This window comes from Tyto alba, unplaced genomic scaffold (assembly GCF_018691265.1).
Source record: "Tyto alba isolate M040663 unplaced genomic scaffold, T.alba_DEE_v4.0 Super-Scaffold_8, whole genome shotgun sequence".
NCBI classification, from domain to species: Eukaryota; Metazoa; Chordata; class Aves; order Strigiformes; family Tytonidae; genus Tyto; species Tyto alba.
In genome coordinates, this window is record NW_024881329.1 from 9,050,681 (window position 1) to 9,065,219 (window position 14,539).

The window sequence follows — 14,539 nt, forward strand, 5'->3', positions numbered from 1 at the left end:
AGGGTGTGCTTCCTCCGGCATGGAGCACCTCCTTCCAAGATTGTGTCTCTAGTTGTGTCCCCCCAGCAATGTCCCCCCTTCCACATCTGCCTCTCATGGCTGTTGCTCTATTTTAAATGTACGTGAGCAGATGTGCCACCAGCTCCTCTAGCTGGCTATGGTTTTGGCACACACTGGGGTGTTTACACTGGTTTCAAAGCTGGCTGGAAGCAGCTGTGGCTGGCACAGGGTAGTTCCTGACCTCCTCTCATACAACCTGCCTCCTGCTCCCAAAACTCAGCAATTTATGCCCAGTACAGTTATTCCTGATTTTTCCCATCTTGGAAGCCACTGTTGGGAAAACAGTCATGAAAAAAGAAACATTTTCTATCTACCTCTACTTCAAGTGCAACTGATTTAGAACCCATTTTTTCCAAAAAATTAGAAAAGTATTCTTTTCAGAAAGGCTTACAGACGTCTCAGAACCATTCCAGATATTCAACACCCAAAGTTAAGGCCCACGCGGGTTAAGTTGACTCTTCAGAAACTCATCAACTTAAATATAAAAAAGATCAAAGTTGGAAAACAAGAGTTCATGGAAGGATACATGAAGGATACATCACAGAAATGCAACATTTTAAAGGCAAAAAAAGAAAGTTTTGTATACAAGATATGAGCACCAGAAAAGATAAGAAAAATAAGTATTGACATCCGTCAATGTCACTTGAAAAATAAATAAAAAAAAAAAAAAACAAAACAAAAAAACACAACCCCAAAAAACACTGTTAATCCTTCCACATAAAAATTCTATTTATTTCATTTTGTTTCTCCAATTGTATACAATACAGACAGATGGGAAACACTCTTTACATCCCACCAGAATTTCGTTTGGTTTTGGGTGGGGGCTGGAGGAAGATTTGGGGCTTTTTTAATGAATCTGAACTCCTTTCAAATCAGAGCTATTCTTTAAAAATCTTGGGAGTTTTATATGTTTGCAATTACAAAGTAAAAATCAGTGTGATTTGATAAATTTGGAAAAGAAACACAATTATTATTTTCAAATACACAAGTTACTGAACTGCATGTTTCATTCCCTGTGAAAAGTTTAGACCCAGGAACACTTGAAAGAATCTCCATTCTACAGGCAGCGGGGACCTGGCCTGCTCTTGCCACAAGAAGCTTCTCACTTTGATTGAAAGTGTACTTCACCCAAATACAAGAGTTTACTTAAACCTTATGCAGAAGGAAAAAGATAGATAGAAAAGGTCTGTCTTATGGACTCCACTCCTTTATATGAATGCAAATACAAAGTAATTCACTTAATGCTGCTATACAAGATTAAAATCTATGCAAGAGAAGACTCAGTAGCTACACTCCCATTTAATGATAAAACCAATTCAGTACGGTATGCTCACATTTTCCCAATACTTTATAGTATAATTACTGTTGATTCTCTATTGGCATTTTTCAATTCAAGTAGTACAATAACAGTAAAATTGAAGTAAGTCCCTAAATCTCATGGTTTGGGGTATGCAGGTGTCAAAGTTATCTGCCTTCAGCTGACTTTTATTAAGTCATTCATCTTTCAGCAGAGCAGTTATGTCTGAAGATACCAAATTATTCAAGAGGTGGCTGCAACTCAACACCTAAGTGATTTTACATTCTCAACTGTTTTACCACAACATGCAGAATTAGAAAAAAAAAAATCAGATCATGACATTTCAAAATCAGCCACAATTTGCTTCAATGTATGTTACTGATAACTACTGACAACTTTCCAAAAATATCAAGGCCACATACCAAATGTTAACTAACTCATTGTTAAATCAGATTTCATTCACACTTTATTTTTTAATGATTTTTCAAACACAGAGGTTGTTGGATTTTTAAATTCTTCTGACCAATTATTTGAAAACATGTTTAAACCAGCAATGCAAAATTTTATTTTATGTAAAGGAATTTATTGCAAATATTTCACAACATCTGAAGACCTCTAATAAAGAACAAAATAGAAAATCTAAATGAAGGGAAGGGGGGGAGAGAGAACACTTACATGTATGATTTTGCCCTTCCAGTAATGCCTATGCCTATGCTCTCCTATATTTTGTATAACGGGTACAGTTACCCCCAAGTGTACATGGACAGAGGCTCCAGCGCATACTCTGACAGAGTGACAGATGGCCATCTCCCATTCCGTTATACTGTACAGTTCAGTTAAACTAGAGAGTGGCGTACCTCAGTAACCTCTACCCCAGTCTGGTCTCTACTGCTTTCACTGGACAAGTAACAGCCTTTGTCCCTTTTTTCTGATAAAAAAATAACATACAGTGATTAAGATCTTCCCATGAATAAGTTTTAGATCCCAGCCACAATCCTTCCACTCTGCATCTATCCTTTCCAAAGTCTTCTTTCAAGTCCCTTTTATTAATTCTTAACACTAAAAGGACATGCCTACAATATCCGAGTGAAGTTCCTGTTAACTAAAGCTAATTAACCAAATATGACACATTAAACACACACACACTGAACAGCCAGTGAACACCGGTAGTAACCTCCTCAGTTAGTGCCTGCCAGTATCTGCTTTACAGATCCCAGATCTCCAAAGATTCCAGTGGTTCTGCTCTTCATTCCACTCCCTTTTTATTGAGAGTGACAGGAAGAACTGGGACTCATTAATACTGACACCTTGTTTTTATATTGGAAAAATTGGTTATTCAAGTGTTAACAGATTCAGACAGCCACTGCCAATAAGAAGGATCTTTGTATCATCAATACAAAGATTTCCATCTTTTGATGTTCTTTCAAACAACGTGCAAGCTGCCCAAAAACCTGGTGGAAACCCAATTCAAATCAACCACACAGAAGCTTCTGGAGGTTTTTCAAACCCACTTCAACTCAGATGCACTATACACATCACTCAAACTACTTAATATAGTACACATGTGCATGAGGATAGCATGGAAGATCACTGCATATTAACAATGTATTCCACATAAAATATTAATTGCTCTCATTATTAATTATAAATGCAAAACATGCCTGGCACTAACAAAAGACATTCAAGAGACATATTTCTAACAAAACTACTGCCATTACTATTATTAAACACCCGTAGAATTATCTTCATAAAGTTAATCCTACAAAAGCAAAAACATTCCTATAGTTTAACTGAAGTACTCTGCAATTTTTTTCTTTCATTTTGTAGTAAAATACTTGTGTCATATGAAGCGCAGTACAAAAAGTGTGAAGATATTGCAGCAATTTTGAAAGTTGTAATTTTACACCTACAGCAGTGAACTGTAATTTCATTTTCATTAAGGGTGTCAGGTAATAATAACCATTAACATCCAATAGTATTTTTACCTTTAAGATGCTTTAGCTCTTTAATCCATTAAGAATCAAAGTTGACCACACACTAAATCAGGCTTCAAACTTTCAGACAATACATTCTTGTCCCTGTACGATACATACACATAGAGAACTTGCCCATGATGAAAACTGACATTTCAGCCTGTAAGAATGCTGAATGAGCAGTCTATACCTTAAGCTATTAAGGAAAAAACAACTTTTCTCCCCAGCTAACCTCTTCTGATCTGCCTTCTTTCTCCTTCCCCTTTTCCCATCTTTTTCTTTAAACAACACAAATATGCAACACATTAAAATTCTGGCATAATTTGCTGGTTCCTGAACCCTAGTCCCCTAAACTCCCTTCTTATATAAATCTTTCCACATGAAAGGTCACATGCCATCTCTTGCTTGCCCTTGAAATTCCAGAAGCGAGCTGTTAATGCAACTTACATTCCAAATTAATGAGAACTGTGATAAACTCTGTCTTTTCACTTACAAACCCCCGATAAAAATACATTTGAGCTCTAAGTATTGTTAATCGTAGATGCAAAGCTTTATATGTAAGCACTTTGGTGATCTGTTACAGAATATATCACTTGCAGGTCTGTGCAGAAGAAACACCCTACAGATCACAGAGAAAGAAGGTCAGTGATTATGCCACACAAAATACTTTAAATCTACAATTATACATCCTACACAAAGTTAATAAATCATTTCAAGTATTCAGAAATACAACTTTATACATTCGATATTAGAAACATACTATCAGCATGAAAGATACACAGATGCAGGCAGCAGAGTACAGTACCGCTTATGTCTCTTTTCAAAACAGTACCTAATACTAAAGACATTATTAAAATCTGCTATTAAGTAAAATAATTTTCATATCAAAGTTCTTAATTTGAAACAGCCGAAGTTTTAAACTATTGAAGATTCTTGTCACTTTTTTGGAGTTTTGGAAAAGCTCATCACAGAAGCATGAAGATAACTCACATTCCATCTTACACCTCCATTTGTGAAAGGGAATAGCAATGTACATGAGGTCTCCCCACACCTTTAAAAACATCACTACAGAAATCTTGATGCCAGAAGACAGAAAATACCACAGAAGATATCCCCATTTTAACTTAGTCCCAAGTCAGAGCTGGAACCGAAGTGAACAAGAGGCCAAAGGAGAACCAACATTAAATACCCAGGAAAGAAAAATATTTCTTTGATAGGCCTAATACGCATGGCACAATGTTCTGACAAAATATACTTGTCCCAAATATAGCATATCACAGACTATGTGCATCTTAAAGTCTAAAGTACCCTGGACATCAAAATTTATATAAAGCGCATTTAGCTCTGATGTATTCTACAGAAGAAAGACTTTATTGCAGCTTAACAAGCCACAAAAGGTTAAACAAATGCTGGTACTTTTAGGAAGAGTGAGTGAAGACGGGCTTCCCACAATAACCACAGACGCTATTTGTACAACTAGCAAAATTCATACACAGTTCATCTTAATCAAGTCAAAGAAATGCATGCAACAATCCTGGGAACTTGAACGACAGACGTTCCGGAGGCTTGCCATATTATCAAGGATACAACAAATAATAGGATAAGATGATCCTCAGGCCCTTTTCTTTGTAAACAGGAAAAATCTGTTGAACTCATCAGAAAAAAAAGTATTTCAATCTTCCCCCAAATGCAGTGGCACTGCTAATCGCGACTACCTGAAATACTTGTATGGTCCAAATTCCTGAATGCCTCAATATTTATTTGATTTTGGTACTTTTTTATTTTGCAGAGACATTAACCCATCTTTTACAGAGAAGAAGAAAGCATAGAGAAAGTGATCTATGCCTCCAAAGGATACAGAAGAAACAGGCTCAATTGGTATCACCCACATCTTAGATTAGCACTTTATTCACAGGATCACCCTTCCCACTATTGCAACAGATATTATCCTGTGCAGGTCAACTATGATCTTCATTATTCTTGGGTATCAGAAGTAATTTCTATGCTTGGTTAGTGAAGGAAGAAAAATATTCTAACTTGTATTTTAATGAAGTTAAAGCATGGGGGCGGAGGGGAATATGGCAATACATGCCATATGTCATTCCACTAAACCAACAGGTGCTTCTGCTGAAAGAAGGCTAGTAATTGCTACTCAGAAAACCTCTAAAATAGGTTTGAAAAGTCTGGTGAAAACTAACATTTAAAGATGAACTTCATCCACTGAAGTTGTATCAATACAAAGCGAAATGAAAATGGTTAAATAATATAAAAAGCAAAAGAGGAAGGAAATCAGAGAAACGGGATGCATGAGCAGAACGAAGAGAAAGAAGAGGGAATAAATAGGCATGTTATAACCATCACTACAGGTTAGATGCATATTTATCTACTGCAGTGGTGTCCCTCTAATAGTGCTCAGTACCAGGCACAACAGCACTAGCTGACAGTGCACACAATTATTCGGTCAGCCAGGACTCTGTCAGCTTCTAACCCCTCTGAAGAACCAAGTACCAAACGTCACCAAGTCAATATTATACCTGAAAAACTCTTAGTCCTGTAAAGTGCTGTCTCATTCCGAAAGCTGTGCTTAAGACCAAAACTTTAGTGACCAGTGGCAATGACCTCACTGACATTCTTCAACTGCAAGTTCTATAAAAAAAGTATTTATTTTTCCTGCTGTTGCATTGCTGTTCTTAAGAGCCCACGTAGGAACTTCTGCAGTAACATGAAGTGTCCTTTAAGAAAACATTTCTGTCCTAGGACCTATGAAGATTTTAGTTACGGCTGATGAACTCTTCAGTAACATCATTTTCCACCTGTCACTAGGATTCCAACTCCCCCAGAATTTTATCTGAATAAATTACTGATACAATTAACACAGCTGGGCTGTAATAGTTGGATCTCAGGACTTTTTGCTGGGTGCACAGTAACATGGCTTTGCAAAAGTCTTAAAAGGAAGTAACAGATGAGAATGCAACAGTGAATGTTAAATCATTTTCAAGTTACTCCCTATCCAATGGTTGGCATAATACTTAAGAAATTGGAAAAAAAGCTTGGGGGCCTGGCAAAGAGGAAGTTTCCTGCTCACCAACAATTCCCCTTCTTGTTTGCAAGCAATCACTTCTGCCAGTGTCTGGATAGGAAAGGAAGATCAGATTTAAAATACACATTCTGTGTTAGACAAACATTCTTCTCAACACACCAAACTGAACAGGACTTCCCACCTGTCTTGGAGAAATATTTTTTATTTATCTTCAAGGAAGGTATAAAAATTAACATGACAAAACTATACTCATCTTTGTACTCTGAATATCAGTGCCTTAGAGCTCAGACTGATCACAGGAAAACAAAAAATAAAATCTGGGCAGCTTCTCAGTTTTATTGCTTTGCTTTAGAAATAACAATGCCCTGTTTATTAAATCTGATTTCTGTTTTCAGTAAGTTACCTTCCTCCCACAACCACCCTTTATCTTTAGTATACCAAATAATTAAAATTTAAGCTCCACTTTGAAGTTTCCTAAACGTAACTGTAAGATTATAATTTTACCCTAGAACAATTTCACATTTTCAATACTATTATTACAATGTAATTAAAATTAATCAATACCCACTTTGGCTTATGAAATTTGAATACATCACATATAACTAGCTTGAGTACATACTACTTTTGCCTTTTACTTTTTTTGGTTGGTTGATTTTTTAACCAAACACAGATTGCAAGGTTAGAATAAGCATACAGATTTTTACAATCCAGAGCTGTAAGTATCTGTAACTGTAATCTGATTTTGCTGAATATATAGCTATTCACACTCTAAAATCCCGCAAAGAAACAACTTCACAAAAAGGCTTTCTACATTTATTCTTAAGTTTCAGCAGAAGAACAGACTTCTTTATTTCCCTAAATCACTTCACAGGAGTATAATAGGTAAGGAAGAATGTACCTACAACAGTTCTGTATCAGTATGTATTTACATGATTCCCAAATATGAAAATTCAGGTCTAAATGAAGTAATTAAAACATACCCTAAATATGCTGACACACTTGTTTTACTTCTACTTTTAAGTATAAGCATGTTTTAACCTCTATCACTATTTTTTTTCTCCTAGGAACAGAGTAGAAACAAAGCTAAACTGGGGCCATGGTGGGAGGGAATCCCACATTTATTACTTTACTGACTATATGCTATTTGTTCAGATATACAAAATAACATCTTATAGCTTCTGGAAGTGTCTAATAGTCCAGTGCTAACAGTCAGAGGAAGTCATAATAATATCTATAAACGCTATCATAGAGATAACAATCCTAAAACAGATTCAGGCCCAGCAAACTCAATATGGAAACATGCTACTATGCTCTATTAAAAATGTTAAGAATATAGTTTAGGGGAGGTTTGAGATCAGCATCATTCATATGTGTGTGAACATTGATAAACAAGGTCACAAAGACAATACAGAGATTCCCCTTCTGTGACATTCTATGGAAATCTGAGTCATGTGATAAAGAAAAAAGACAACACTGCTCAAAGTAATTCCATTTTAAGTGCTGTGTAAGGTATAACAAATTTTGAAAACCTATATATATGATCATGAAATTAAGTTTTTAATAGGTCCTTTCAGACCCTACAGAATATAGGCAAGTTGCAGTCTAAATCCTATATAAGAAGTCTGAAGAAGTTTCCTAACATTGCAATTCTATTTTCATTTTTGAAGTGCTAAATAACAAATCAGAGTAAGGGAAAAAATTAAGTCAACAACAACAACAAAAACAAATATCCACAAAACTTCACTACCAAAACATGGCAAATCTGGATGAGGTAAGGAAGAACAAGTAGTAAGGAGAACAACAAGCTACTGAAGCCTGAATTCGTAAGGGGCTTAATCCCACTCATTAGAATTTCAGTTTAGTAAGATCTGAGCACTGATAAATTTTTCTTGCATCTCTAACACCTACTCCACAGCAGTGTGGTGTGCAACAGCATTTTTCTTGTACTGTAAGCTTTTTCTAACTTTGAGTACTTGTACGGTTCTTCTATTGGACTACCTACTTCCACAAAACTTGTGAGAACTCAGTACTTTCAGCATCTTCCAAACTGCTAGCTCTTTGGTTTTAACCGGGTATCTTCACCCTTCCCCAGTTGGTTTCCTAAGGAAATGAGGCTTATGCAGTGCATACTGTGCTAGTCTACCAGCTTCTCTCTACTCTCTTCCGCTGTTAGCTATAAACACATAGTAAAAGTAGGAAAACAAACCCTGAAATGTATCAGTAAGATAAAGTTACTATTAAACTCAATGCATCATAACACTTACTATTTGTATTGCTTATTCTAAGATCCAAGTAGACAAAAATTTATTTTACAGTGTCCCAAGTTCAATAAATGCTTCCAAAACTGATGCATATGCTACCAGAATAATATTAAATCTAGACTATTTGACAGAATAAGATTAGTAGTAGCTGGATATACAGTGTGGAATAAGCATACCCGAAGTTTGGGGTTGGGTCTTCTTTGGTAAAAGATATGTAAACTCTTGGACAAAGACATTTTTATACGGCAAACAGTGAGACTTCCCTTGAAGCACACATTTGTATCCAATGGTCAGAACAACTGGTTTTATTTCAGGGAGGGAATCAGAGCTCAAATTCGGTCGAAAAGGAAAGAGCTCTGAAACTTGTTCTCAAAAATGGTGATTCAAAAGAGCATTCCAAAATGAAAGACAAAGATTTCATGCCTATTACATTTCTAACTTAAAAGTGTAAACAATGCAAAACAAATGGGTTTCTCAAAATGTATATAAAATTACATACTTTCAATGTTAAAGAGATTAATAAACAACCATTAAAAGTAACATAAAATTTTTGTTCGCTCCAAAAATTGCAGTGGTTTGTGTAACACCATTTAAGACCTACTGACAGAAGAACTTCAAGCAAATATTCAGATTGCAGGAGGAATCTTATCCCTACCGCAGTCAATCTTTGAAAGAGATAAAATTAGATTACCAGTGTGAATTATCACCTGAAAATTTTGCTGATGAGAAAAACTGTCACTATACAAGACCAAATGTGTCTTCTCAAGTGTTGACTTGTTTCAAAGGCACCAGGGAGTCGGATGTGTCTAATTAGCAGGGAATGCAATGTTGCAAAAGAGTAAGTAAAACACTTCCCAGAGCTGGTTGATAACTCTAGTTCACAGTAGGGCTCACCAACATACAGCCCCAAGATAAGTGAGCAGAGAGTACATTTTCTGAGAGACAGAAAGATTCTGCACAGATTTGCCTTACCATGAGGAAGAGCAAATACAGCATCAGAACATAGTTCTAGCTATAGCAAGTTCACATATTTGAAATAGAAGGTTTGGGCTCTATATTTAGTGAAAGATTCATCTTCACTACAAATCAGACAGTTTTTTTCCCCTCTTTGAAACTAAACACATTCTACCTTTCCCTAAATCTTCATCTAACTTTTGAAGTGAACTGACCTGTGTAACAAACTTAAGCGTAGTAAGAAAAGAAACATGCAGTCATAGGTTTACACAGCTTCATGTACCTGACCTCCAGGCAAAAATACTGAGATAAATGGCCATAGCATTTCAAGTTATTTTTGTGAATGTTTTTTAAATATTTTGACAGCCAAACATTTCACAGCTTTCTGTAACATATGAAACGCTAATAAGAAAAGGTTTTTTCCTCTAAAAAATCATCAAAACACACAAATCAATGTATTGAAGCCAAACCATTTGTAATTACTTAGATCTCTATTTTTTCTGTATGATTAATCTTTCAGGTAATTTACATCCAAAACCACTGGCTCCTTCTACAGAGTTAAATTACATTAGCTAATTTCCTTGAAGACCAGCTTGCTAATGAGGTAAACCTGCATAATCTGTTCTTTAACATTTTTATTGGTTTGACACTAATGTCCAATCTAGCTGAGAAAATAAAGGAAGCCTACTATAGTAACAGATCATCAGAGAGCTTCCTCTAACTTTTCTACCATTTAGAAAGGTATTATTTGAGTTACACAGCACAATCATCCTCCCTTTGGTCAACACACTACACAGAATTCACTACGCTATTCCATTTCCACTTAAAAGATCTCAGTTGCAAACTGTATTATCCTGCTTTCCATGGGAATAATCTTATGCACGACATAAAAGTTCCTCAAGGGGAGCCAGGTAAAGAAATGCAAGAGAGCACTACTTTAAGTACAGAAAGTAAAAATGTAAGGTTCGGATTTAATATGCAATGCTTCACATCCTCATAAATAAGGAGAAACTACAAGTTGACAGCCTTCAGCTTTTATTTTCTCCAAATTAGGCTGACCTTACAGACCTTAAAAGGTGGGATCCTGTTAGTTAAAATGCAGCAGCAGGCACCCACACAGATCCAATTGGGGTTACTGCATTTTTTACTAGAGGAACAGAATCATGTCCAGTTCAGATTCAAAGTTTTTTAATTTTGGTAACTGTCTCAGGAGTTATAAAGGAATAGCATCCGTATCATCTACTACTAAAGTTTCTAAAAAAAGTTTAAATTCAGAATCTTATAATGACTGCTGCTGTGTTGACTGAGCTGCTTCACCAGTGTGATATAAAACTCATCCTACACCAACTGCAAGTGCGGCCCTGAACCCCAGTGCAGAAAAACAGGTATAACCCAGCAGTGGCCACATAACATGATGTGAGAACATGTGTAGCATGAGGCTATGTTATCATGGGTGACTTGCAGATAAGGAAGCTAATAGCCCATCACCCCCATTTTTTCTTTTTTTGCCTACTAAATACATCATTATCCTGGACCATTATATTTAAAAAGACTCTGTTTAGTCTTCAAAGATCTTGCCCAGTAATTTCTCTTCAGCTGTACTCAAAAGGCATTTTTCTTGTGCCAGATGTCAGAACACAAACAATACTTCAACTTATAAAATACTTTCCATCATAATACCACAACACTTCTAATAAAGGAGGTCATTATCTTTGGTTACCATGGTGACAGATAACCTGTCAAAACAGGGACATCCACATTTTATACTCAGTGAAAGGTTAATTGCTCAAAACCATGGGTAAGTGACAAAGCTATAGATAAAACACACATACAGCTACTTTGTGTCTGAGTGAAATGTCTCCACCAAGGGGTTAGGTTCCTGTGTCCTCACACAGCTAAACTCTTACAAAAGCCATTTTTATTAAGCAGTACAATTGCCAAAAAACCCAGTTCTTACCATAACCTGTTCTCAGGTGTAACCTAATAATAAAGACTCATTAAACTTTAATAAATTGTTGTTCTTAGTTGTGTGGTATTCTTATGCAGTCCATATATAGAACATTTTCCTAATATAACAGTGAGAAGAATTCAGTAGTATGAAAGCCAGTAGATTGTGATTCTCCAAAGAGCAGTTCTGGTTATACAGTAGTTTTGAAGAAAACATCAGCTAAGAACACCTTTTACATGGTTTTAAAGCCCTACCAGGCCATAAATTAAATGACCTAACATGAATTCTAACTTACAGAATGCCTCACAATTCGGTTACTTGAGACTGAAAAAGGCAAATTACTGGGACCAAAACAGACTACTACACTCCACCCATAATAACAGGAAAAAACATAGATGGAATAATGCTACAGGAAGTTTACATACAAAGAACCAGACCCTGAGCAATGCAGTGCTCATGCAGTGCTGAATACCTTGCCACCTGACTGGATAACTTGAACTCAACCAGTCTTGAAAAATAAGGTGCATACACACATGTGAAAGACCACAAGGCTAAGCAAGGCCTTGAATTTTCTCTACCCTTTCACACAAAACAGAAATTGCAAAAGGGTCAAATAGCAAAATTTTCTCACCTATGTAAAAAAATATGGATTATCACTGACATACCTTGTATTTCTTTTGGCTAGAAAGATTTTTACCAGTGGAACCAGAAAAACAAGCATGGCCAGACACCCTGATGTAATTGGGAGTCTATCCAATTAAGTTTGACTACAAACTCATTTAGGAGCAGAAGAGCTTCCAGTTCCTGTAGTAAGGAAAACAGATCAATACTCCACTTCCAACACTGTAATTAGGATACCATGTCTGCTGCTCATGGTTTAGAAGCAAGACACCTCAAATTTGCACGTCAGATGTTGAAGCCCCACAGAGGTGAACTGCTAACAGGTGTATTTCCATGTACTTATTCCAAAAAACAATTTACTTATTGAAAGAGAAATTACTCTGCATCATGTTACCTATCAACCTAGTAACAGGCAGTGAGGTTGTCCATCGTATCTAAGCTTTCACTCATTTCAGAGTCCAGAGCCCTACTGCACTGATGTAAAACTTCTTTTCTAACCAGTACAACTAGTCCTTGCACAACATGACAGTGAAAATGAGCTTCCCAGCTCTCTCTCATGAAACACATCTGATGTCACTTTTTTGGAGGGTTCAGGGAAGTACAAGTGCTGAACAGTACTATCACAGCAAATCTGAGCAATATTGACCCACTCACCAAAGGAATGCTTGCCAGGAAAACTCAGAACAATTCCAGATACTTGAAGTCATCTGAGGTAACATTTCATGCAATGAGTCACCTAAGATAAATAGGTCATCTGTCTTAGAAGGAAGACATACTGATTTACCATAGTGGTTGACCGAGTGTGTCATCACAGAATGATATCTGAAGACTGGAATTGGTTTTATAGAAAGTAGACCACTCCTCACTAAGGATTCAAGAATAACTCCAGTTCCTCCACAGCCTGCATTGGTACAGTCTCCAGTTTTTGCACAACAGCTAACTCCACAGACCACTATCACCCAGGTCTCTAAGTAATTTCTGAAGAAACTTCCTGAAGATGACCTGGAGTAAGAAGTAAATCTGTCTGGTTTCGATGGGCAGGAAGTCAACGAACAACAGTTTGTTCACTTCAGGAAAGCAGAGTGAAATGATTTGACAGCCCAACTGCACTAAGGCAAAAGAACAAATGCCTTTGCTGAAACCAGTCTCAAGCTTCAAATGCTTGCTTCTGAACCTGGAAGGCTTAGCTAAGAAGAGGGATTAAAAGAAGTGTTCACTTTCTAAAATCCTTGTATTGCCCATTAACCCTGTGAACAGTGAAATCACAAAACATGGAGACTTTCAGGGACAGAGTGTACTCAGTCTAGTTGCAATAAAGTTAATTTCCTTCATAGCAGCCTGTCTGGTGCTAAATTTTAGCTAGGTGACTAAAACAGTGTTGACAATAAAACTATGTTTTAGCTGTGTCTCAGCAGCATTTGCACAGCATCACGGCCTTCTCTGTTTCTCACCCTGTCCCACCGCAGAGAATAGGGCTAAGGGTGGGCAAGAGGTTAGAAGGTGACACAGATGGGCCAGTTGGCCCAAATTAACCAGAGACATTCCAATACCATGTAACATCATGCTCAATAATATAACTGGGGGAGTTATTGCTTGGAGACAGTCTGGGCCTTGGTCTGTTGGTGGGACAGGGAGACCGATTACTTTTTTATCGCCTTTTTTAATTCTCTTTCTTTCTGTTTTCCTCCCACCTTCAGTTACTAAACTGTCTTTATTGCAACCCACAAGTTTTTCTCACTTTTGCCCTTCTGATTCTCTCCCCTATCGCACTGTAGGGGAGTAAGCAGAAAACTCGATAAGGGCTTCGCCACTGGCCAGGGTCAACCCACCACACAGAGGATTTAAGAGGTTAATCAGATGTCCTTAACTAGCAGTGACATCCAGGCTGCAGGCAGATGATAAAACATGACCACAAAACATGGTTCCATTTCCACAATGAAGGATATCCTCTACTTATTTCAGCAGGTTTAACCACAGCAGTACACCTTTCCCAAGAATAAAATAATGGTTCCAACAGATACAGCCTTCTGGAAAGGTTCTGAGGTACTATTTTCATTGGAAAAGTAAAGATGAACCTGCTTAGAATGAAATTTACACTATTTTTCTCTGTGATAACCAATATTGTGGCCAATGTACACTGGCTAAACGCCTGAACTGTATTCACAGAAAAGAAATGTGGGTCTTGTGGAGGCAAATCTAGAACTTACAGATAAGGAGGACGACTGCTACTGCCATAATTATGGCTTCTTAATTTCAGTTCCCTGGCACAAGTAGCCATACTCTCCAAGGCATGAGGTCTTGAAAACATAGCACTTCAAGCATATATTAACTTTATCTTCCTGGATTTTACTGAATGACCTGATGCTGAACAGGTTGTCAAGTTTA

General features: G+C 36.9%; 1 protein-coding gene across 6 annotated transcripts in view; it reads right to left on the minus strand.

The window, feature by feature from the left end:
* SBF2 (SET binding factor 2) overlaps positions 1-14,539 on the minus strand; it is a 267,969-nt gene that overhangs the window by 221,415 nt on the left and 32,015 nt on the right. The window lies entirely within an intron of this gene.